The sequence below is a fragment of the Microtus oregoni genome, unplaced genomic scaffold (assembly GCF_018167655.1).
Source record: "Microtus oregoni isolate MIOR12 unplaced genomic scaffold, Mior012 000001F_ref0000356, whole genome shotgun sequence".
Classification (NCBI taxonomy): Eukaryota; Metazoa; Chordata; class Mammalia; order Rodentia; family Cricetidae; genus Microtus; species Microtus oregoni.
The window spans coordinates 63,622,819-63,649,003 of NW_024543060.1; the positions used below are offsets into that span (position 1 = coordinate 63,622,819).

Below are 26,185 nucleotides of genomic sequence, written 5' to 3' on the forward strand. Positions count from 1 at the left end.
GTCCTGGAACTAGCTCTTGTAGACAAGACTGGCCTCAAACTCACAAAGATTTGCCTGTTATATGTGTTTTTCTACTCTTGTTTAAGGTATTATGTTTAAGCAGTTCATTAAAAATGTAATGTATAGTTAAGAAATACAAATTAATAGTCATCTCTAATAGTCAAACTTACAGTCATGTTAGTTAGGTTTTCTAGATATGCAGAGATATATTTCAAACAGATAAGTAATCTTCAAACACCCCAAAGACCTACAGAATATGGTATTTAAAATATTTTAAGAACTTAGGTGGGGTTGGAGAGATGGCTCAGTGGTTAAGAGCACTGACTGCTCTTCCAGAAGACCTGGGTTCAAGTCCTAGCACCCACATGGCAGCTCACACCTGTCTGTAACTCCAAGATCTGACATCCTCACACAGACATACATGTAGCAAAAAAACAAAAACAAAAACAAAACCAATGCAAATAAAATAAAAATAAATTATATAAAAAAAGAAGAAGCCAGGCGGTGGTGGCTCACGCCTTTAATCCCAGCACTCGGGAGGCAGAGGCAGGTGGATCTCTGTGAGTTCGAGGCCAGCCTGGTCTACAAGAGCTAGTTCCAGGACAGGAACCAAAAAAAGCTACGGTGAAACCCTGTCTCGAAAAATGAAAAAAAAAAAAAGTAGAAGAACAAGAACTTAGGCTTTTCTTTTTTCTTTTTTTCTTTTTTTGGTTTTTCGAGACAGGGTTTCTCTGTGGTTTTGGAGCCTGTCCTGGAACTAGCTCTTGTAGACCAGGCTGGTCTCGAACTCCCAGAGATCCGCCTGCCTCTGCCTCCCGAGTGCTGGGATTAAAGGCGTGTGCCACCACCGCCCGGCATAGGCTTTTCTTGACAATGAGCAATGAGACACATCTGCTCCTGGCAGCACCAATTACTTCAAGGGGATGATGGACATTAAAGAAGCATCTTATGGAGTTTTCTTTCTTTCCTTCTTTCTTTCCTTCTTTCTTTCTTTTTTCTTTTTTGTTTTGTTTTTTTGAGACAGGGTTTCTCTGTTTCTCTGTAGCTTTGGAGCCTATCCTGAAACTTACTCTGTAGACCAGGCTGGCCTCGAACTCAGAGATCCAACTGTCTCTGCCTCCCAAATGCTAGTATTAAAGGTGTGTGCCACCATATCCTGGCTTGGAGTTTGTTTTCAATGTGGCAAGGCTAGCCATTTGAGCAAGAAACTGCTCTTGCCTGGACTGCTTGACAATATGCTGTGTAAACTGGACATGCAGGACCCACAGGAACATGACTGCTGAACTTGCCAAAAGCAAGGCAGGACAGTCCTTCAGATTTCCTGCTTCACTGAGAAATCTGCCAGATACTCTAGGCCATAGGCAGAAGATAGATGCTCCAGTGTTACAGAAGAACTTTGGGTGACTGTCCAGACAGCCAGATATAGTGATGTTTTTATTTATTTATTTTTTATTATTTATGTTTTAATAAATAAAGCTTGCCTAAAGATCTAGAGGTCAGGTAGTGGCAAACACTTTTAATCCCAGGATTTGGGAGACAGAGGCAGATGGATCTCTGTGATGTAAAGGCTACTCTGGGTTACACAAGATCAATGCTGAAACAAATCCAGGTGGTGGTGGCTCACACTTTTCATTCTAGTACTAGGGAGTCACACCTTCAATCCCAGAACTAGAGGGAATATAAAATGGGAAGAGAAAGAAGCTCGGTCTGTTTAGTCTGCTTAGACTGCTTAATCTGGTTAGTCGCCCAGTCTTGGTAGAGGGAAGACTTCTCTAATGGCTTGACTGCTTTGCTTTTCTGGTTTCAGGTTGAACCCCAATTTCTGTCTCTGGCTTTTTATTATTCATTTTATGTTACTAATTGTTCTATCGGGCTGTAGCAAATAATAAAATAATAAATACCTAGAATATTTATTATTATTTTTTTTTTGATTTTTTGAGACAGGGTTTCTCCGTAGCTTTTGGTTCCTGTCTTGGAACTAGCTCTTGTAGACCAGGCTGGCCTCGAACTCACAGAGATCCGCCTGCCTCTGCCTCCCGAGTGCTGGGATTAAAGGCGTGCGCCACCACCGCCCGGCTAGAATATTTATTATTATAGTGAAATAATATTAAATAATAAGTACCCCGAGAATTTTATTATTATGGCTACTTATTATTTTATAAATATTATATAACAGTATTTATATAATTATAAATGATAAATAATAATATATAAATAATAAAATATTATTATTTGCTACAGCAAAATATCTCTGTCATTTCTAGAGTTTTGGAAGTTGTTTGCAATGAACTTCCCAGTTACTCCGGTAATAGTATATTCTTCTAGGGCTTTGATGGAGTTGAAGACTAGATAGTTAGAATTATAGTTTTCCTTAGTTATGATAAAAAATAAATTAGATACGAAACTTTAGATACACAAAGATAAAATAGATGATAGAGAATTTTCTTTAATTTTGTCAAGTACAAATAGACTAGATACTGTAACTGTAATTCTTGCTTGATAATCGTTTCATTACATGTAATTTTACTATGTTAAAGTTAAAAAGTTCTTTTTTTATTAGACAGAAAAGGGGAGATGACATGGGATTCCCTTCTATATGCTGTGAATCTATTTTTATTACAATTGGTTAATAAAGAAGTTTCTTTGGCTTACGGCAGGGCAGAATATAGCTAGGCAGGAAAGCCAAACAGAGACAGGAAGGAGAAGGAGAAGTCAGGGAGACACCAGCAGTCACCAGAGGAATAAGATGCCAGAGCCTTACCCGTAAGCCACAGGGCACACGGCAATACACAGATCATTAGTAATGGATTAATTTATATGTAGAGCTAGCTGGTTAGAAGCCTGACCCATCAGCTAAGCAATTATAATATTAAGTCTCAGAATGATTATTTTATAAGCGGCTGTGGGGGCCAGTGGACGGGAGAGAAACTGATCTAATAGGAGCACATGGGACGGAGAAAAGTCTCCCGCTGCGGTAGACTCCATCACCATCGTGGTAGAAGGCATAGCTGAGAGCTTACATGTTGATCCACCAGCTCATGAGCCAGAGAGAGAGAGAGAGAGAGAGAGAGAGAGAGAGAGAGAGAGAGAGAGCTAGCTTGAGTGGTATGAGCCCACCCATAGTGACACACCTCTTCCCACAAAGCCACACCTCCTAATCCTTCTCAGTTAGTTCCACCAATGGGAAACCAAGCATTCAAATACATGACCCTATGGGGGCCATCAGCACTGAAAGCACCACAGTAGGCACGAGCAACCACACATAACTTATAACTTTATTCACAAAAAATAAAAAATACCAGCTTCAAGGTGGGCTGCGGGAGTCGGGCAGCTGGGGTGCACGCCTTTGATCTCCGCACTGGGGAGCCAGAGGCAGGCGGATCTCTGTGAATTTCTAAGTCAGCCTGGTCGACAAGAGCAGTACAGCTCCAGCTGTTACACAGAAAAAACCCTGTCTAGAAAACAAACAAACAGACAAACAAGATGGACTGTGTGTGCACGCCTTTAATCCCAGCACTCAGGAGGCAGTTGGAGGTAGAGTTACAGCTAACCTGGTTGCGCAGGGAGTTCAAGGCTAGCCACACCTAGTAGTGAGACCCTCTCTCTCCATTTTCTTTCTCCAGAAGAAAAAGTTTAAAAGAGTTTTAGCTAGAACTATGTGGTAAAAGCACTTGCCTAAGGTGCAGGTCCAATTCCTAGTAACACCCTCTCCAAAAAAAAAAAAAAAAAAAAAAAAAAAGTTGAAGCTCAAAACACTTTTTTTTTTTTTTTTTTTAATTTTCAAGACCGGGTTTCTCCATAGCTTTTGGTTCCTGTCCTGGAACTAGCTCTTGTAGACCAGACTGACCTCGAACTCACAGAGATCCGCCTGCCTCTGCTGGGATTAAAGGCGTGCGCCACCACCGCCCGGCTAGCTCAAAACACTTTTTAGATGTAGCACTTTTATCCAGATGTCAGCATACTGGCATGCTCCAGTACTTGGAAGGTTCAGACAGAAGGATGTGAGCTGCTGGCTTCCCCCCATCCATATGGTGAGACCCTGCCTCAACCATCCCTCCCACAGAAACTCCCAAACAAATAAAAACAAAAGTTTTGTGAAGATACACCACAAAAACGACTCTAATATAAAGTTAGTGGGTTTTTTAATTTTTTTTTTTTTTGGTCACAACCATTGCACAACCTTTGTCACTACTTACCATTTTCTTTTCGTGCATGCTAGGCAAAGGCTCTACAGCTGAGCTACCTCCTGCCAGGGAGATGTTTATTACCCGGAAGAGAAAACCTGTATCCACTAACAGTCCTGCCAACCAGCCTGCAGGTTCTGATCTCACATCTTTACTTTAATGTTTATGCTAGGCAAGCACTTTCTTGGGGTGCTACGTCCCCAGCCCTTGGGTTTTGAAGCAGGGTTTTACTATGTAGCCAGGGCTAAATCTTCCTGCTTCTACCTCCTGAGTGCTGGGATTAAAGGTGTGAGCCATTGTCTAACTCAAGAGTGCTTCCTCTTCCTTTTCCCCCTACCCTGCCCCCATCTTCAGCTTCTTTTTCTTCAGTTTGATATCTGGTACTTGGGTTGGGTTATTGTGCCTTAGATGTCTCCATCTATAAAATAGATACTACGCCCTTGCCTATTGTCCTGAGGAATAGATAAATCATAGGCATAGAATGTTACAGATTACATTCTGCGATTATCCAGACATTAGTTATTATCTCCTGACCTCAAACTCACTTTGTAATTGAGAATGACCGTGAATGACCGTGATCTGGATCCCACGACCTCCATCTCTGAAGTGCTGCGATTATAGGCTTGCACTGCTACACCTGGCTTTTATTTTTACTTCCTGCTATTTTAAATATTCAGGTATTGCTATGTTGACCAGGCAACCATTGAGCTTCTGGGTTTTAGCAATATTATGTGTCTATAGTATGGTATAACGTGTATAGTGTGTCCACAGCCTTCTTAATAATTAAGCTACTAAGCCTAGCTTTCCAGTTATATCTCTTTCCTTCCTTCCTCCCTTCCTCCATCCATCCTTTCCTTTTTTTTTTTTTTTTTTTTTGGTTTTTCAAGACAGGGTTTCTCTGTGTATCTTAGAAGCCTGTCCTGGAGTCCTGGAACTTGCTCTGTAGACAAGGGTGGCCTTGAACTCAAAGAGATCGACCTGCCTCTGCCTCCTTAGTGCTGGGATTAAAGGCTTGCACCACCACAGCCCGGCCTTTTGTTCATTCTTGAGACAGGGCCTTTGTAGCTCAGGCTCTCCTGGAATTTGCTACATCAACCAGGCTGACTTCAATCTGTTGTCTGCCCCTCCCCCCCACCCCAGGTTTCTTTGTATAGCTCTGTCCTGAATCTTTCTCTGTGTAGTGATCTTTTGTTTGTGTTTTAACAAATAAAGCTTGGGGCTGGAGAGATGGCTCAGAGGTTAAGAGCACTGGCTGCTCTTACTATAAGGTCCTGCGTTCAATTCCCAGCAACCACATGGCAGCTCGCAACCATCTATAATGAGATCTGGTGTCCTCTTCTGGCATGGAGGTGTACAACCAGGAGGAACATTGTGTATATGATGAATAAATCTTTAAAAAAACAAAAACAAATAAGCTTGACTCTAGAGCTAAGACTCTAGAGGCCAGGGAGTGGTAGTAAATCTCTGTGAGTTCAAGGCCACTGTGGGCTACTTCTGAGATTGAGTGTGTAGAACTCTCACAAAGGGGATCCCATCTTCTAATCCCAGCACTAGAGAGGTGGAGATGTAAGGCGAAGGAGAGAGGAACACAGTGCAGTCTCCAGAGGTTTGGTGCAGACAGACGCATTCTCACCTGCTCCTCGAATGAGCCACAAGTACTGTTAACTGCTGAGCAGAACCTCCAGCCCCTACACTGCTTGCTTGAGGGTCAGTAAACCAACACATAGTCAGGAGTAGACTGATTCTACCTAGAATAGACAAAACAAGGAGGTAGATTTTTTTTCATTGATTTGTTGTTGTTTAGTTTCGACACAGGCTTTCTCGTCTTGGAGCTCGCTTCGTAGAACAGGCTGGCCTTGAACACACGGAGATCTGCCTGCGTCTGCCTCCCAGTGTTGGCCTTAAAGATGTGTGAGCAAAACCACTCGCTTTAGGGGAGGCTAAACATTTAAGATTGCTGTTCTTAAAAAGCACTGAATCTTTGAGAAAGTCTAAGAACAGGCCTTTTTCCGGACACGGTGAGTGCCAAGACAGTCAAGACTACCTAGAGACCACCTAAAAAACCCACAACAAACCCAAACAAATAGGAGCTTTATTTTGGGTGCAGGAGTTGTAGTCTTGGATAGCGGTGGTTCGCGTGAGAAATACCAGGGAATAGGACTGTGGAGCCCAGTCTGGTGGTGAGGACAGCCTAAGACTACAAAGTGAGACCAGTCTGGGCTTCGTGGTGAGGACAGCCTAAGGCAACAAGGTGAGGGCCAACCTAGGCTACGCGGTGAGTGAGGCCAGCCTAGGGCTACGAAGCAAGACCTCCCAAATTACTGGCCTAATTACAAGTCCGTGCACGTGCACCGCACACGAAGATACCAGCGGGCGACCTCAGGCCCTGAGGGCACGGCGCGCGCCATACAGCGGGCACCCGCGGCGGGAGCGCGCGCCAGCCCGGAGAGGCGCACACAGGAAGCAGGGACGCGAGCAGCGCAGGACGCGCTGACGACCACGCCGGACGTGGTGACGTAGCGCGCAGGCCGCAGCGGGGGGCGGACTCCGGGCCTTTCTTCCCCTTCTGCTTCTCCCCCTCCCCCCTTTTCTCCCTCTCCGGGTTTGGGCCCCCTTCTCTTCCCCTCTCCCCCCCTCCTTCCCGAGCCCCTTTCCCCTCCCCCGCCCCGCTCCCCTGCCTCCCCGCCCGGGCCCCGGGGAGACCCCCCCCCTCCGAGAAGAGCCCGCCCCCAGAAGCGCGCCGCCGCCGCCGGCCGTCGGGGCCGAGCCGCAGCCGAGCGGCCGTGGGCCCGGGCGGCGGGCGGAGACCGGGCGCCCTCCCCGCTCTGGCCCCCGTGAGGTGAGGCCACCTCCGGCCGGGGGGCGGGCGGCGCGCGGGCAGGGGGCGTGGCGGGCGGCGGGCGGGCGGGTCGGGGGTGGCGGGGCCGGGCCGCAGCCTCCGGGAAGGGTCGGCCCGCGCAAGCCGGCGAGCGTGCGAGCGCGCGGAGCGGGGGCCACGGGACTCCGGGGAGGGGGCGGCGCCACCTGTGGCCTGGGCCGAGGGCCGGGGAGCGCGGCGCCCTTGGCAGCGCCGGAGGGCAACGAGTGTTTCTGGTGGGGGTGCTCGCTCGCCTCGGAGCCTCCCGCAGAAGGGGACCTAGAGGTGTTGGAGTTTGTCACTGGACGCAGCTTGGAGTTGGCACATGGCTGGAAGATGTCCTGCAGCTTGAAGAAGTTGGGCCTGTGCTGAGCTCCCAATTCATGCTTTCTCGTAGGGCTAACCAGTTTTCGACGTTTGTCACCATGAACCGAGTAGCCGATTTACGCGAAGTGAATTGTTTTGCATAATTATGACTTACTGAATCTCAGTCTCCCCTCCCCCCCCAAAAAAAGAACTGCACTAAAACCGGAGAGAGAAAAGTGGGAAAATTTAAAATTAAGATCCTAGTTGAAGGAGAGGCCTTGTACGTCCCCTGCCCCAAAGCACTTGAGTCACAGTCCTAGCTGAGGTTTGTAGGCAGCCTGAAGGTTGGGGGATGTGACATGTACCACTTAACAGCACACATTCCTAGCATTTTATTGTATTTTTAGATAGTTAAATTTGACATGTCAGTCATATGTGGCGCCTTTTCCAAATGCGTTTTTCCTTACTTCATTCAGTAAAGCCCCATCCCACAGAACTGGGACATCGGGATAAAGGTTGAAGTCCATGTGGAAAGGCCTGAGTTATGCTATTTCGCTTCTCTTGCTAGATGTATTTCTCGTCACCAGTAGCTGTTTTCCACCGTGAAAATGTCTGCAGAAGTTACTTTAGGAGTTGAAATTCCAGCAGGGCAGAGGCAGGAGGATGCTTGAGTTCAAGGCCGGCCTGCTCTACAAAGCCAGTTCTAGAACAGCCAGGACTGCACATGCAGTTGCGATTCGAGTTGTTTTGAATGCACTAGATGATCTACAGAGCTTCACAGCTTAAAATTTTAAATTGCTTAGATAAAGCCGGCTGTGATGACACAGACCCGTAATCATCCATTTGGAAACTGAAGACTGGAAGATCAAGAGTTCAGAATTAGCCTCGTCTACAGAAAGAGTTTAGGTCAGTCTGGGGTACATGAAACCCTGTGTGAATAAGCAGACCAAATCAAAAATAAGGCAAAACTTTGCCCAATTAAAGCTGGTAGAAGTGGGATAGACCTGTAATTCTAGCAACAGGAATCCTGAGTTTGAGGCCATCCAGGAGTATAGGATTGAGTTCAAACCTAGCCTTGGTTCTGTCTCAAATAACAAATCAGCAACATTAAAAATAAGTAAATGTGCCGGGCGGTGGTGGCGCACGCCTTTAATCCCAGCACTCGGGAGGCAGAGGCAGGCGGATCTCTGTGAGTTCGAGACCAGCCTGGTCTACAAGAGCTAGTTCCAGGACAGGCTCCAAAACCACAGAGAAACCCTGTCTCGAAAAACCAAAAAAAAAAAAAAAAAAAAAAAAGGAAATGTGATAAAAACAATGTGCCGTGGGCTCAGATTTTGGCTGCTTTGGTGGAGTGCTTGCCTAGCATGCACAAGGCTCTGGGCATCACTCCCTAGCATTGTGTAAAATCAGGAGGATATGGTGTGCTCTCCTGTGGTACCTGCACTCTGGAGGTGGAGGCAGGAGGATTAGAAGTTTAGGATCGTCCTCCACTACATAATATAGTTGAGTACCCTGTCTAATTTTTTTTTTAAATGGAAAGGCATCTGAAGAGGGATGGCTTCCTGTTTCAGAGTAAAACCTGCTTCCTGTAGGCTTTGTCTACTAGTTTTGAGACACAGTCTCTAGCCCAAGGTGGTCTCAGCCTCGTGAGCACTGGGATTACATGTGTGCACCATGCAAACCACTTTAACAGGGCACTGTTAAAACCTTTCTCTCTGCCTCTGACAGTAGATCTTCAGCCGCAGTCTCCCGTAGCTTACACACTTATCTCCTGGTTATTGGTAGATCACTCTGGCACACTTGTACCCGGACACTCCGCACTTGTTTTGTGTTCTTGGCTCATCTTTCCCTTATGAAACTGCCTTGCCTGTCCTCAAGGGACCCTAACGAGGACATTTCCTTAGCTATCTGAATTCCAAAGGATTTGTGTGACTCTTGCTTGTTGCCTGGTTACTTTCTGTAAGTTTTAGTCTTTCCTATTAAAAAACTGCTGGGGGGAAAGATTGTCGTTTTTCTTCTATGAATTGCTCTGTCCTCACTTTTGCAATTGGATGTGTAGTCAGTGCTCGACAGACTGTTTATTGACTGACTAGGTAAGGGGGCTTCATGGTGCCCAATCTGCCCTGGAACTCCTAGGCTCCATTGATCACCCAGTTTCAGCCTCCCAAACAGCTGGGGCAAGGACCACTCTAACCTGCCTGTATTCTTGAGCTCTTTCTTTATGGTAAATTTCTGGAATTTTGTAAGATATCCATTGGACGATAATATTTTTCCCCTGTCACCTCTTGGGATATTTTCTGTTTAGCAGAGAACAGAAGGGGTTGTGAGATTTTTTGTGTGGCTTGTCTCTGCCTCTGAAGTTCTGGGCTGGGATCAAAGGCGTGCGCCACCACTTCCAGGCTGCTTCATTATTGCTTTTGCTTCTTGGTCACCTTCTCTGAGCTGGCGGGAGTGGCCTGGGTGAGATTGTCTCTGGGGTATCCAAGGCAAAGAGTGAGGTGGAGTTTTAAAAGCACTTTGTAGGAACGTGATGGCAAAGGTTTTGGTTTAAATATGTGCCAGGGGTTAGCCGGGTGGTGGTAGCACACTTCTTTAATCCCAGCACTCAGGAGGCAGAGGCAGGTAGAGCTCTGTGAGTTCAAGGCCAGACTGGTCTACAGAGAGTTCCAGGACAGCCAGAACCAAACCCTGTCTCATAAAACAAAAAACAAGCAAAAAAAAAAAAAAAAAACAAAAACCCAAAAAACAAATATTTGCCAGGACATTGAAAGCTGGGATGTCCATGAGAGAGCAACTTGTTTGAGGAGAAAGAATGGGGATGGAGTAAGCATTTGACTAGATCTGGTTCTAATGTTAATGTACAAGTAATAGAAGTGTGCCAGGTAAAAGATCTACTGGCATATGTCTAGACAATCAGGAGATCAGAGTTCTCTTTACTTAGTGGGTTCCAGTCCAGCATGGGCTACCCGAGATGTGCCTGTCTGGGTATGTACACCTGAGGGGAGCTCAGAGGCATCAGATCTCTCTGAAATTGGGACTATCGGTAGTTGTGAGCTCCCTACTGTGGGTGCTGGGAGGACTCAGGTCTTTGTAAGGTCAGTGCTTGCTCTTAACCACCTAGGCATCTCTTCGGGCCCCACCCTGTTTTGTTTTTGTTGTTTTGAGAAGGTCTCACTGCACAGCCCAGGCCGACCTGGGAAGAGCATCTCACAAAGGTCCTCCTTCTCCAGCTCCCTTGGTGCTAGGATAATAGGTGCCAACCACCACCCTGGCCTATTACTCATTTTGTTTTATAAATAATTTTTAATAACTTAAACAAATGGGTAACAGTGTCTTCCAAACTTTTAGTAAGTTTTTCTCCAGTCCCAGAGACACTTAAACATTTCTCTGTTATAGCTAAATAGGTGCTCACAATGCTTGTGTGCAGGGAGTTTCTGAATGAGTGTGCTCCTTACTGTGCCAGCTTGCTTCATGAATGCATACATTTTCAGGAAAAGGAGGAGTTAAAAAATACTTTTAAACGTGTGTGTGTGTGTGTGTGTGTGTGTGTGTGCATACAAAGAGAGGATAAATATGAACCTGGGCGCATTTGCCAAGGTGTGTGTGGACATTAGAGAACAGCTTTCTGTGTAGTGGGTTCTCTCCATCTTAACATGGGTTCCAGGGACTGATCAGTCTCTCTTTCTCTCTTTTGCTTTTTCTTTTTGTTTTTTAAGACGGTTTCTCTGTGGACCAGGCTGGCCTCGAACTCACAGAGATACACTTGTCTCTGCCTTCCTAGTAATGGGATTAAAGGCCTCTGCCACCACTGCCTGGTTGAAAGATTCAATTTTGTGTAGCCCAGGGTGGCCTTGAACTAACAGAGATCTGTTGTCTCTGTCTTCTGAGTGCTGGGATTAAAAGTGTGTGCCACCATTGCTTAGCCTCTAGTGCCTTAGTTCTGCACTCTGATCTTCAGGTAAGATTTATTTGTTAAAACATAAACAAAATATCCCTACAGAGAATTTTGTAGAATTATCTGATTTTTCTTTTAAGATTTTATTTATTTATTTATTTATTTATTTATTTATTATTATTATTATTTTAGTTTTTCGAGACAGCTTTTCTCTGTAGCTTTGGAGCCTGTCCTGGAACTAGCTCTTGTAGACCAGGCTGGCCTCGAACTCACAGAGATCCGCCTGCCTCTGCCTCCTGAGTGCTGGGATTAAAGGCATTTGCCATCACCACCGGGCAAGATTTTATTTTTTGATACAGTTCTCTACTATGTAGCCCTGGCTAACTTGATACTTTGTAGTCTAGGCTGGCCTGGAACTCACAGAGATCTGCCTGCCTGCCTTTGCCTCCTGAATGCTGAAATTAAAGCCATGCACCACCACTCCCAGCCAAATGTTTATTTTATTTCAAAATTATGTATATGCGTGCTTATATTTATGTACCATTTTATGCCCTGTGGAGGCCAGGAGAGGGCATCCTATACCCTGGAGCTGGAATTGCTTGTGGTTGTGAGCTACCAAATATGGGTGCTGGGAACTCAAGTGTCATCAGGCCTGTTGGCAAGGCCCTTACCCTTTGGTTAGTGAGCTTTTCTGTGCTGCTTTTCAGAGATGAGTTAAGAAGGCAGCCATGAGGGCAGCTGCCCTTCTAGTACTCAGAAGGAAGAGCAGGAGGATGAGCAAGTCTGAAGCTGCCCTGGACTACAGTGTTGAGTCCCTGTCTCAGAAAATCACAGAGAAAGGAGAGTGAGTCCAAGGGACTTTGTCCTTCCGTGGAATGTGTCACCACCTCAAGCAGGAATTGTAGCCAGATTCACGGCTTCAAGATGTGTACATGAGTCCAGTTGGTGAATCTAATTTTAGACCTTCATAGCCAGTGGCCTGAGTATTTTCCTTGAGCTATATCCTTCTCACCCTCCGTAGAAAACACTCCACTCGATGGCCTGTCTGGTTGCTGCTTTAGCAGTGTAGCATTCTACCTCGCCATTCCAGGTACTCTTTTCAGTCCTTTTATTAGATGCGACTTATTTTTATAATTAAGCACATTTTAGAAATTACTTTTTATTTAATGTGTATTGGTGTTTTGCCTGAATGTTTGCCTGTGTGAAGGTGTCAGATCTTGGAGTTACAGACAGTTGTGAGCTGCCATGTGGATGTTGGGAATTGAACCTGGGTCCTCTGGAAGAGCTGAGCCATCTAACTCCTGTAACTCCTATGTGATTTTATTTTATTTTTCCTTTATGAGCAAGTATGAAATTTTTCTTTCTTTTTGGTTTTTCGAGACAGGGTTTCTCTGTAGCTTTGGAGCCTCTCCTGGAACTCACTCTTGTAGTTCAGGTTGGCCTTGAACTCACAGAGATCCACCTGCTCCTGCCTGAGTGCTGGGATTAAAGGCGTGTGCCACCATTGCTGAAGATTTTCTTAATTTAGCCTTTGCTTTGAGTTTGAGAAATACCAGCAATGGGAGGCAGAAGCAAACAGATTTCTCTGAATTCAAGGTCAGCCTGGTCTACAAAGCGAGTTTTTGGCTAGCCAGGACTACACAGTGAGACCTTATTTTGAAATTAAATGAAAAAGTCTAAGTCCTTGAAGTATGCAGTTCATATTTTTGTTGACATTGTTTCATGTGACATTTGTAATAATTTATGCAGGGTTTTAGCATATAAACATCATTGTTGCCTCAAGTAGAGTGCCCTGGAAAAGTGGTTCAGATTTAGGGAAGCTTTCATGGGCTTAACAACTAGGAAAGAAGCAATTAGGGGGAGTTCATTACAAATTCAATACTGGTACAATCCTAGGCTGGCCTGAAACTCACTGCGTAGCCTCTGGCTTCAGACTTAGAGGAATATACCTGCCTCATCTCCCGAATAACACCTTTTCAAGTTGCCTTGTTTGACTTCTTGTCTGTTTTCTGACTTATACCTTAATGCTTATGAGAACAGAAATGTTACATATTTTATGAACTGCTATAATCCTAATGTCCAAAATCATTCCATAGTACATATTTATATCTGTGTGTATGTATGTATGTATGCATGCATGCAATTTGAATCTTATTCTGTAGATTTGTATTGGACCTAGGGGTATTGTAGAGGGAACAGCAGGCCTGCTTTCGTCCTGCCCGGCTCCCACACGGCTAGCTTAGCCCCGGAAATAATAACGCGGAAACTGTATTCTTTTAAACACTGCCTGGTCCGTTAGTTCTAGCCTCTTATTGGCTAATTCTCACATCTTGATTAACCCATTGTGTAGTACCACAAGGTGGTGGCTAACCGGGAAAGATTCAGCATGTCTGACCTGGCAGCTGGCTCCATGGTGTCTGCCTCACTGCCGCCTTCCTCCCAGCATTCTGTTCTGTCTTCCCCACCTACCTGTGTTCTGACCTATCAGGCCAAGCAGTTTTATTTATTAATTAACCAATGAAAGCAACAAATAGATAGAAGACCCACCTACATCATTTCCCCTTTTTCTGTTTAAACAAAAAAGAAAGGCTTTCATTTTAACATAGTAAAATTACATGTAACAAAACAGTTATCAAGCAAGAATTACAGTTACAATATTTATATCTGTTTTATCTTTATCATAACAATGGAAAACTATTCTTCAACTCCATCAAAGACTCCAGAAGGATATAATATTACCTAAGTAAACAAGAAGTAAGCAACTTCCAAACTCTAGAAATGACAGAGACATCTCACTGCCTGGACAGTCACCCAAAGTTCCTCTGTATCGTTGGGGCATCCATCTTCAGCCTATAAGCCCATAGTATCCAGAGACATTTCCATGAAGCAGGAAATTTCAAAGGCAGTTCAGTCACTATCTGCTGTGTCCTGCAGAATGTCTCGCAGACTCTTTTATGAATCAGGAACCCCGAAAGATCATTTCACCTTTAGGCAAGTTTAGCAGTCCTCTCTCTGTGGGTTCTTTGTGTCCAGTTTATGCAACAGTCCAGGCAAGAGCAGTTTCTTGCCCATATGGCCAACCAACTCCATAAGGAGCCTCTTCGATGCCCATCTTCCTCTCGAAATAGATTGGTGCTGCCAGGAGCAGACGTGTCTCATTGTCATGAAAAGCCCTAAATTATTAAAACATTAAATGCCATATTCTGCAGTCTTTGAAATATATGAAGAATATCTATCTAACTGAAATATATCTCTATATATCTAGAAAATCTAACATGACTACAAGCTTGATTATTATCAATGATTATCCATTAACTACCTATATTTCCTAATTATATATTACATTTTAAAAATGAACTACACAATCACAATACCTTAATCAATATTAGAAATATATATATACATATAACAAAATTGACCTTAAAATCCATACCAATGCAGATTATTTATATCTATATCAGGGTATAGCCTGTAATTTGTATTTTGGCAAAACTGCAGGTGCTTCTGTTGTCTCTGGTTAATTGTCTTAGATAACATTTCAGAAGCAGCACCATGCAGTCTGACAATTAAACCACTCTGATGGCTTTACCTTGCATCTATTATTATAAGATGATACTTTGTGTTTTTACCCTCATTTCTGAGCACTTCCCTCAGCTCTAGGCTCATTTATTCTCTGGTATTTTGAACATCTCTCTATTTGACTCTCACATAGCACCTCAAGTTCACCATGACCAAAGCAAAAATAATTTGAAGAAACTAGGAGTGTAGCTCATTTGAATAGGGCACTCAGGAGGTATTGAATTTGATTTCTGAGTAATGCCAAATAAAACAAGCATTAAAAATATAGTAATAATTTTTTTGCCGCATTGATGGTGGCAGTGTGGTGCACGTCTTTAGTCCCAGTGCTTGGGAGGTGGAGGCAAGTGGATCTCTTGAGTTCAAGGTCAGCCTGGTCTACAAAGTGAGTTCCAATACAGTCAGGTGACACAGAGAAACCCTATCTTAAACCTCCATGCCCAAATATATATAAATAATCCTCTCATGGAAATTCGTTCTTACTCTTGAGTAGTTAGTTCTTCCTGTGAGTAGTACCACCTAGCTTTATAAGCCAAAAACTTGGATATTAAAAATGTGACTCTTTTATATTCTTTAATATCTAACAATCATGAAAGTTTTATGTGGACACATATCTATAATATCTCCATTATCGTTTCCACTTCTAAATTTAGCTCAGGAGATGACCAGCTCTCATCTGTACAGCTGTGATGACTTTTGGTTGGCATTCCTATTGTGGTCTTCCTCCTTCCAGTCTGTACAGAAGTGATGGGAATGGGGAAGGGGATCCCAGAAGGAGCCAGAAGATGGTGCTAGAATTAGTAGATTGTTCATATGTGGGAAGAAAGGCAGATTAAGGGTTAGAGCCGTGGTTCTCAACCTTCCTAATGCTATTCCTCCTGTTGTGATGACCCCAACAATAAAGTTATTTTTTAATTTTTTTTAAATTTTTTTTAAATATTTATTTATTTATTATATATACAATATTCTGTCTGTGTGTATGCCTGCAGGCCAGCAGAGGGCACCAGACCCCATTACAGATGGTTGTGAGCCACCATGTGGTTGCTGGGAATTGAACTCAGGACTTTTGGAAGAGCAGGCAATGCTCTTAACCTCTGAGCCATCTCTCCAGCCCCCAATGAAGTTATTTTTATTAGCTGGATGATGATGGCACACGCTTTCATCCCAGAGGTAGGTCAATCTTTATGAGTTCAAGGCTAGCTGGTCTACAGAGTTAATTCCAGGACAGCCAGGGCTGTAATGAAAAACCATGTTTCTAAAAACAAAAGAAAACTTATTTTCATTGATACTTTATAATTTTGCTACTGTTATGAATTGTAATTTAAATATCTGATATCAGGAACTCTGAATTTAGACCAGGCTGGCATTGAACTCAGAGATTCCCTGCCTCTGCCTCCCAAGTGCTAGAATTAAAGGTGCATGACCCCACACCTGTCCTACTTTATTTTTTCCCTGACACTTCTCAGACTGGCGTGGAACTTGATGTGTAGCTGAGTTTTGACCTTGAATTCTAGATCCTCCTGCCTTTGCTTCTGAAATGCTGGGATTATATGCATGTGCTACCACCAGTTCTTTTATGTAGTGCAAAGGAGCAGCCTGGGCTACTGAAATAGCCAGACGTGGTCCACGTTTACATGGTGAAATTCAGTTCGGACAGGTGAATATGAACAAATAAATAGGAGATAGCAATATAGCTCAGTTGGTACAGGTTAGCCTCGCCTGTTACATTGATAGCTCTTATTTATTCATTTATATTTTTTTCTCCTAATAGAACTTCACTATATAAGCTGGCTATTTTACAATTTATGATTCTTGTTTTTATTCGTTTATTATGTATATACTGTCCTGTGTGCATGTATGCCTGCAGGCCAGAAGAGGGCACCAGATCTCATTACAGATGATTGTGAGACACCCTACAGTTGCTGGGAATTGAACTCAGGACCTCTGGAAGAGCAGCCAGTGCTCTTAACCTCTGAACCATCTCTCCAGCCTGATTCTTGTTTTCTTCAGTAACCTTTTGTTGTTTTGAGACAGTATTTTATATAGTAGCCCATCCTGCCCTCAGAGTGACTGTGTAATAGAGAATGACTGCAAATCCCTCAGCCTCCTGCCACTGTCTCCAAGTACTGGAATAACAAGTCCCTTTTATGCAGTGTTCTTGGCATCCATTGATGAGTCTTATTTGAAACTTTCATTAAAATTGGTGATTTTAAGATGTTGTTTTTCAGATTGTCTCATTCCCTTTACATTTACTAGCTAGAATTGTTTTATAGAATACCCCTTCTCTGTTTTGTTTTGGAGCGTACTATAGTGTTGATATTTTTCTTTTGTTTTCTTACTGTGTGTGTAGTATATGGATGTGTATGCAAGTGTATATGTGAGAGACTGTGCCTAAAAATAACTAGTGCCAATGCTTACACACCCAAGGTTTTCCTCTGGGCCTCCATACACATATGCACGCACGTGTATGTACAACTGCACCAAATACACACACATAAGCACACACACATTGGTGCATACAGACGCTATTTCCCTCCTAAAATTAATAATTTGTAGTCCTAGTTGTCAGTGTTAAAAGTACTAACAGTATTGACTATTAAAAATAAAATAACATTTGGAGCTGAAGAGATGGTTTAGCAGTTAAGAGTGAGCACCCTTCTAAGACTACGCTAACAGCCTGTAACTCTAGCCCCAAGTGATCGAACTTAACAGTGAGCGTGAGCGTGCTGTGCCTACCACAGACACCTCTAACACTCTTGTTCACATGCACACATAATTAAAAATAAAATGAAAAACTCTTTAAAAGAACAGTAAATTTGGTCAGCAAAACAGTTCAGTAGGTAAAGGAACTTGTTGACATGTCCAGTAACCTGTGTTTAGTCCCTGAAATTTACATGGTGGAAGAAAAGAGCCAACTCTTCCATGTTATTCTCTGATCTCAAATATTGATCATGCCAGGGTGTGTGCCCCTATAAATACATAAACTGTAAACCTGGCTTAAGAATAAGAATGTAAATTATTCTCAGTTTGGTTAGTAGGAGCTTTGGAGGGGGGAGATTCTCTGTTCTTTCGGCACTCACCATCAGGATTTCAGTACTCTGTGTACTGTGTCCTTCACTTGCCCCAGGCCTGGAGTTAATCCCTTGTGAAAGAACCCTGATTCCTTAGTGGGGAGTAGTTCCTTCACAGGGAGATTGCTTCTTTTTTTTTTTAAATTTATTTATTATGTATACAATATTCTGTCTGTATGCCTGAAGGCCAGAAGAGGGCGCCAGACCTCTTTACAGATGGTTGTGAGCCACCATGTGGTTGCTGGGAGTTGAACTCAGGACCTTTGGAAGAGCAGGCAATGCTCTTAACCACTGAGCCATCTCTCCAGCCCGGGAGATTGCTTCTTATTCCTGTCTATCTGTTCTTACTTTTCTCATTTGATCAGCTGTTTTTTGTTTTGATGGGGTGGGGAGAGTGAATTGCAGAGCTGTGGGTTCCCAGATGTACATAAGCAATGAAGTATCCAAACTAAATTACTTCATAGGAGTAAGTGAATTGTAGACAACTCTGATGACTTGGGGAAGAGGGCTGGCCCTGTAGTGGGTTTCCCCCCATAAATGACATTTGGTCATGGTGTTTTATAACAGCCACAGAGAAGTAACCAGTGTACCCCTGTGTGGGTGGTGACATATAAAGGTGAAACAAATTCTTACTCTTCTGATGCAGAGTTTCTTTGTATAGCTATGGCTGTCCTGCGTTGAAGTTACAGATACCATTTTCTTTTGAGTTTTATTTTATTTTTATTTTATGTGTACTGGTGTTTCACTTACATGTGTGTCTGCACCACTTGTGTGCCTGGTACTATGGAGGCCAGAAGAGAACATTAGATTGTTGTATGCTACCGTGTGGTTTCTGGGAATCAAACCTGGGTACTCTGGAATAGCAGCCAGTGCTCTTAGCCGACATGGTCTCATGTAGCCTGTGCTGATCTGGAAGTCCTGATCTTCCTGACTCAGCCTCCCAAGTGTTGGGTGTGAGCCACATCACCAGACTCAGTATTTTATTTAACATGATTACTAACCTGTCAGTTGATTATAAGGCATGTGTATTTCTTCCCCTTCATGTGGTTGACTGTTAACATTATAAAAGAAATGAGCTGCCTGGCAACATAAAACACAGATATTAAAATGAATTGCATATCTTCCAACTATTTCTCTTGCTTGGCTAAATTTAGAACTCTATAGAGCTTCTGTAGAATTGAAATCTCTGAGGATTTAATAGTTAATAGACAGTGCTCAACTTTTCAGAGGAAGAAAGACTACAGGCGCCTTCAAAATGATTCCTGTGCTGTCACTCACACCGCTTGACTAAGACACACAGACCAGTGAGAGTCAGAACTGTTCGGAGAATTTCATTTCACCGTCATATTTCTGAAAGCTTCCTAGGGCCTGGGCTCAATGTGGTAAAAGATTCTTTCTTCTCCTCAGGTGAATCACCAGCGGCTACCACTGCCCTTCCTTGGGGTCGCAAAGTCCTACTTGATACAGTTACTTCACCTGGATGGATGAGCCAGCTTATCTGTGCTAGAAGTCAGGTGAGCATTACACTGGGGCCTTATGGGTAAAGTTTATGATACTGCATTATTTTGTGAGCTTAGACTAAAGTTAATCAATAGTTGGAGCAGAAATTTCTGTGAACACGTAGCTGGCTGTTGATGAATGTAGGGATCTACGAGTGTGCCATGCCAGCATAAGGCAGCTCTATGAGTGAGCACTTTGAGTAAACAATTGTAGTTAAATAGAATTCAAAATAGAATACAGTATTACTTGTAGTAAATATGTTTAACACATCATTTGGTAGTAGAAAAAGTAATTCTATTACTGCATAATAAGATATTCTGAGAATATTTGAAAGTATAAAGATTCATAAACTGAGGAGAAAGATTAATGTAAATAGAATGTTGTGTTACTGAGATCCTAAATTTATACATATGATGAAATGTAAAAAAAAAATTTAAAATAAGATCTTTTTTTTTTCCTTTTCTTTCTCCTCTTTTCTTTTGGTTTTTTGAGACAGGGTTTTTCTGTAGCTTTGGAGCCTGTTCTGGAACTCGCTCTATAAACCAGGCTGACCTCGAATAGATCTGCCTGCCTCTGCCTCTTGAGTGTTCTAATTAAGGGTGTGCACCACCATTGCCTTGACCCTTTTTTATTCTTTTAAAAGTTATTATGGGGCTGGAGAGATGGTTCATTGGTTGTGTGCACTAGTTGCTCTTCCAGAGACTCATGTTCGATTCCCACCACCCACATGGCAGATCACAACTGTCTAAAACTCCAGTTCTCAGGATCCAACCCCTTCACACAGACAGACATACACAACTGCTTGCCGTTCCAGAAGACCCAGGTTTCATTCCTAGCACTCAGTGGTTGCTCACAATAGTTTATAACTCCGGTTCCTGGGGATATGATTCCTTCTTCTGGTCCCTGCAGTCATGGACATGGTGTATAGACACACATGCAGGCAAAACATACATATATATATAAAAGAACAAATTATTTTGGAAAAAAAGAGGTACAAATAAAAAGCAAACCAGAACCCTATAATGGACAATAAGGAATTTTGACTTATGTGTGTTATATTTATCAACTTTATTAAGGATTAAAAATAAGTAAACAATTTAAATATTCATCAAATGCAACAATACATCCCTTATATATTGATAATATCTATAACTTTGTGTGTACATGTATGCATATTATGTGTGTCTCTGTGTGCTCATGAACACATGCATGTAGGTGCTTAGGGAGACCAGAAGAGGGGCTGGTTCCCTTGGAGCTGGCATATATGCTCTTGTGAGCCACCTGATGTGGGGTTTAAGAATCAAATTTGAGTTCTCTGCAAGAGTAACAAGCATTCTTTTTTTTTTTCCGGACTTTATTTTATGTGCATTGGTGTGAGAGTGTCAGATTGCATGGAACTGGTGTTACAGACAGTTGTGAGCTGCTGTGTGGGTGCTGGGAATTGAACCCGGGTCCTTTGAAGAGCAACTAGTGCTCTTAACCACTGAACCATCTTTCCAGCTCCAAGAGTAACAAACATACTTAGTGACTGAGCCACCTCTCCAACTCCCATCTGCCCTTTCTATTTTTAAAATTATTTATATTGTTTTCCACATTATTTTTTGAGGCAGCATCTCACTGAGTGTGGAGCTCAGCAAGTGCCCGGTGTCTGCCTGTCTCTGAATTGCTGACTCCAGTATTGAAATTTAGATATGTATGACTATGCCCGTATTATATGTCTGAACTCATATACTCATGTTTATACAGTAGGTATTTTACCCACTGAGGTACCTCTCTAGTTTCTATACCTTTTTTCCCCAAGAAAAACATAAAACAACTTTCAAAACAATTCACTGAAAAAGGCAGGCATTATTATTTCTTTTGGTACTAAGAATCAAATTTAGAGACTTACATGTACTAGGGAAGCACTACCATTGAACTGTATTCCTAGCCTTGTTTTTCATTTTTGGAAATCTATAATATATAACTTAATAGAAGACAGATTCTTTTGTTGAAGTCTATAATGAAAATTCAGCCCCAAAGACATATAGTTGAAAGAAGCTATGTTTCAGTGTCTCCTTCATTTATGGACATTTTTCCTTGACTCGATATCTGGTATAGTGTAATGGATAAATGGTACTTCTCTGCTCCCTTCCTCAGCCTTCTCCCCTCCCTTCTTCTTTCCTGGGTTTTTGTGAGACAAGGTTCTGCCGTTTGGTTCATGTTGGCCTTAGACTCCTGTACTGTTTACACTTAAGATCTTCCTCCTTTGGCCTCTGTAGTGTTGGGTTTATGGGCATGTGCCTGAGGGTACATTGTTGAGTCTGAAAGCATTAGTGGAGTTTTGTCCTTGGTGTCATTAAAATTTATTCGTATGTTTGGGAATGTGGTTCTATAGGTACACGGTTCTAGCTTCAATCTAGGTACTATATCTGGTAAACTGAATAAATCTTTACCCATGAATGAGTTGGAAGTATTATGAGTTGGTGGCTGACAACTTTTTTCTTTTGAGACAAAGTCTCACTGTATATCCTTGTCTGACCTGGAATTCTCTGTGTAGATCAGGCTGGCTTCAGACTCACAGAGATCTGCCTGCCTCTCTTCCCCAAGTGCTGGGATTAGAAGTGTGCACCAACACCACTGGCCCAGATTGACAAGTATTGATTCACTGAATGATGCAGCCCTTCCAAATGTTTGACCCAGTTCATATGTGAGTATATATGTGGTGTAGAAGTGTGTGTGTGTGTGTGTGTGTATAGCAGAAGTATTTTATATTTACTGTTCTGTCAAGAAGAATAGTAAAGACATGAGTGTGAGCTGGAGAGATGGGTCAGGGCTTAAGAGCACTTGTTCTAACCAGGTGGTAGTGGTATACACTTTTAATCCCAGCATTTGGGAGGCAGAGGTGGGTGGATCTGAGTTTGAGGCCAGCCTGGTCTACAGAGCAAGTTCCAGGATAACTAGGACTGCACAGAGAAACCCTGTCAAAAAACCAAACCAAAAAAAAAAAAAAAAAACAAACAACAACAACAAAAAACCAAAAGCAACAACAATAAAACACTCATTCTTACAGAATATCAGGATTTCATTCCCAGTGCCCACATGAAAGTTGGCAAGTGGCCATAAGTTCCACAGAGTCCAGCACCCTCTTCTGATTTCTGCAAGCACCAGGCTAACACTCACAGACATATACACAAGCAAAATACTCATATGTTAAATAAATAAAGCATTTTTTTTAATATTTATTTATTTATTATGTATACAATATTCTGTCTGCGTGTATTCCTACAGGCCAGAAGAGGGCACCAGACCTCATTACAGATGGTTGTGAGCCACCATGTGGTTGCTGGGAATTGAACTCAGGACCTTTGGAAGAGCAGGCAATGTTCTTAACCGCTGAGCCATCTCTCCAGCCCCCAAATAAAGCATTTTTTAAAGGCATGAATATGTTTGATGTGATTTGATGGTTTATGGTGATAATCCCAGTGCTTGGGAGGCTGAGAGTAGGACACTGACTAAAGCAAAGAAAGGACGGTGACAATACATGGACTGAAGGGCAGAAATTATAGTCAACTTTCTTAGCTGTGAGCTTCACATTTGTGGATTCAGCCAAATACAGTTAAACATATTCAGGAAAGAGGCCAGGTTGAGCACACCTTCATTCTGAGCACTGGGAGGAAGAGGCAGGTGGGAATCTCTGTGGATTTGCTAGCCTGGCTCTATACACAAGAGTTTCAGGCTAACCATAGCTACATGATGAGACACTGACTGTTAAAAAAAATCATAAAAATAACTGCAGCGGTATGAAACATATATAGACATTCCCTCCTCATTATCTTGTAATCAATATAGTATAACTGTAGCACAAATTCTAATTGGTCTTAATAATAAAAAAAAAATCTGACTAGAGTCAGATAAGGGGTTAATGCTAAAGGATCAGACAAGCAAAACAGCCAGCCACTAGAGAGACTTTTTACCTCTACCAATGCTCAGACAGACCAAAGGGGAGATCCTGTCCTCAGACTTCGTCCTCAGACTGCAACTGTCTCCACCAAACTTCAGACTGCACTACCTCCCTGTCTACTTCTGCCTTATATTTCTCTCTCCACCCAGCCATCACTCCTGTCTCCACCTCCCTAGTGCTGGAATTAAAGGAATGGGATCCCAAGTGCTGGGATCACCTTGTGTGAGCTCTGTTTCTCTTTTAGACAGATTCAATCTCGTGTAGCTCAGGGTAGCCTTAAACTAACAGAGATCACTCTGCTTCTGTCTCTCGGAGTCCTGGGATTAAAGGTGTGTGCCATTACTCCCTGGCCTCTAGTGTCTTAGCTCTGCACTCTGATATTCAGGCAAGCTTTATTTGTTAAAACATAAACAGAGTACCACTACATACACTATCTGTCTACATAGTATTATGTATAACGTAGAAATGATTGCGATATCTAGGTATGCTGAGTGTGCTGATGCATATGTATCCCAGCATTTAGAAGACTGAACATTTTGGAGAATGTGAAGCTGCCTTTGTTAGGGCTTCTGTTACTGTGAAGAGACACTATAACCACAGAACCTTTTATGAAGGAAGACATTTAATGGGATGATTTACAGTCATTTTCGTCATGGTGGGTGATGATGGCGTACAGGCAGACATGGTACTAGAGAAGGAGCAGAGAGTGGAGAAGGAGCTATATCTTGATCCCGCAGGCAAGGAAATGATCTGTCTCATTGGGTGTAGCTTATGTAGGAGACCTCAAAGCTCACAGTGACACATTTCTCCAACAAGGCCACCCCTCCCTTTAGTGCCACTCCCTTTGTGGACCGTTTTCTTTCAAACTACCACAGAAGCCAGTCTGAGTTATATAACAAGACCTCAAGTTTTCACACACCCCCAAAGTACAGATACATAGAGTATATGCAAATATACAACTTAGTGAGTGTATTGAGGTTTTGTTATCTATAGGAGCTAGAAGAGTTGATGTGGAGGATGGAGGATATTGAGAAGTGACTATAAGATTATTTAAGTTTTACTATTTCACTATGGGCATTCTCTTTTTTATTTTTAATATCAGTTGTGCTAGGACTTAAACTGAGAACCTTCTATATCATATCAAGTACTTTACCACCAACTATCTTGATTTAATTTTTATTTCTTAGACATTCTAGTGAGAGATTCTAGTTTTTTTAAGTTGAAAGTGTAGAGATGTATTTTAAAATATACTAATAGTTTTGTTTTTTGTTTTTTGTTTTTTTTTGTTTTTTAAGACAAGGTCTCATGTAGCCCAGGCTGTCTCTGAATTTATTATATATAGCTGAGAATTACCTTGAACTTCTTTCTGATTCTCCTACTTCCACATCTGTGTCCCCAGTGCCAGAATGGCAGGCATGTCCCCACCACACCAGGCTTTGTGAGTGCTAAGAAAGCACTCTGCCTGCTGAGCTAATGCCATACCTTTGCTATTGGTCTCTTTTACGTAGCCTAGGCTGACCTTGAGATAACCTCCTGCTTTCAACTCCAGTGCTTGAATTACTACAGGGATCTGTGGCTGTGGCTGTTTTTGTTTTGTTTTTGCAGTGCTAGCAAATAGTTTGCCACTGAGCTCCTTCCCCAGGTCTACTGTTAGATTTTGATTAGTGTTCCTACCTTGACAAAATTAAAAACAGAAGGAGAGCTGGTGAAATACTTCAGTAGGGGTCTGGAGACATAGTTCAGCAATTCAAAAACATTTGTTGCTCTTCCCAGACACCTGACACACACATGGTACACATACATACATGTAGGCAGACACACATGCATAAAATAAATAAATCTAAAACCAAAATGCCTAAATGGTAAAGAGCTTATGCAGTATGCACAGGCCTTGGTTTCAAGCCCCAACACTACCAAGACAGTAAGTACAAATACTATCTTAGTCTTCCTGTGAAACTACTTTGACTTCGTAGGTCTCCTGAGACCTCATTTTTTCCCCCAAAATGTTCCAGATGTGTTATATATTCAAGATAATTGAGGTGAAATAAAAGCAGAGATCTGCCTGTCTCTGGCGCCCAGGTGATGGGATTAAAGGTGTGTGCCACTGTTCCTGGCATAAAAGCATAGTGTTAAAGTTGACCACACATAGCTTATTTCTAAACTCATGATTAGAGACTCATCATGAGAAAAAAGTTAGAGGTGAGATCACAAAAGCACCTTGCTGAGCAGTGTACACATATTCTCTGGCCAGTGAAAATAGCCAGTGAGGCTGGAGAGATGGCTTAGCGGTTAAGAGCATTCGTTGCCTGCCCTTCCTTCCAAAGGTCCTGAGTTCGATTCCCAGCAACCACATAGTGGCTCACAGTCATCTGTAATGAGGTCTGGTGCCCTCTTCTGGCCTTCAGGAAAAAAAATGGCCAATGAATGATTTTATTCACTCATTTACTTTTAGTTTTTCGAGACAGATTTTATTTGTGAAGCCCTGGCTGTCTTGGAACTTGCTCTATAGACCACATAGGCCTCGAACTCACAGTGATCCACCTGCCTCTGCCCCCTGAGTGCTGCCTGGCATAATTTCACCTGCTTTTAAATTTTATGTTAATAGAACCATATATAGAACCATATATCCTGTTTTGTTGTTGTTTTTCAACATTGTCTTTGATATTAATGAATATAGTTACATACAGCAATGATGTTTTCTTTATCATTGCTTTATAATAGTATATTGTGTATCCATGCCATTTTTTTTCTATGTAGTTGTTGGTTTCTAGTTTGGATTATTATGAACAATATTACTAGGATTATTGTTGTACATGTTGTATAACGTTCTTGTTTTGTGAGCCAGTCATTTTC

General features: G+C 42.5%; 1 protein-coding gene across 14 annotated transcripts in view; it reads left to right on the plus strand.

Moving 5' to 3' along the window:
* The first annotated feature begins 6,870 nt into the window (after window positions 1-6,870).
* Window positions 6,871-26,185, plus strand: part of R3hdm2 (R3H domain containing 2) — a 133,156-nt gene continuing 113,841 nt past the window's right edge. For 11 of the 14 annotated variants that reach the window (XM_041664041.1, XM_041664113.1, XM_041664078.1 and 8 more), the window contains exons 1-2: window positions 6,872-7,023; window positions 19,297-19,403. The gene's annotated coding sequence lies outside the window, so the exon portion shown is untranslated. Of the gene's footprint in view, window positions 7,024-12,313; window positions 12,333-19,296; window positions 19,404-21,928; window positions 22,079-26,185 lie in introns of those variants that run through there. The other 3 variants (XM_041664049.1, XM_041664085.1, XM_041664056.1) reach the window with 3 other exon arrangements.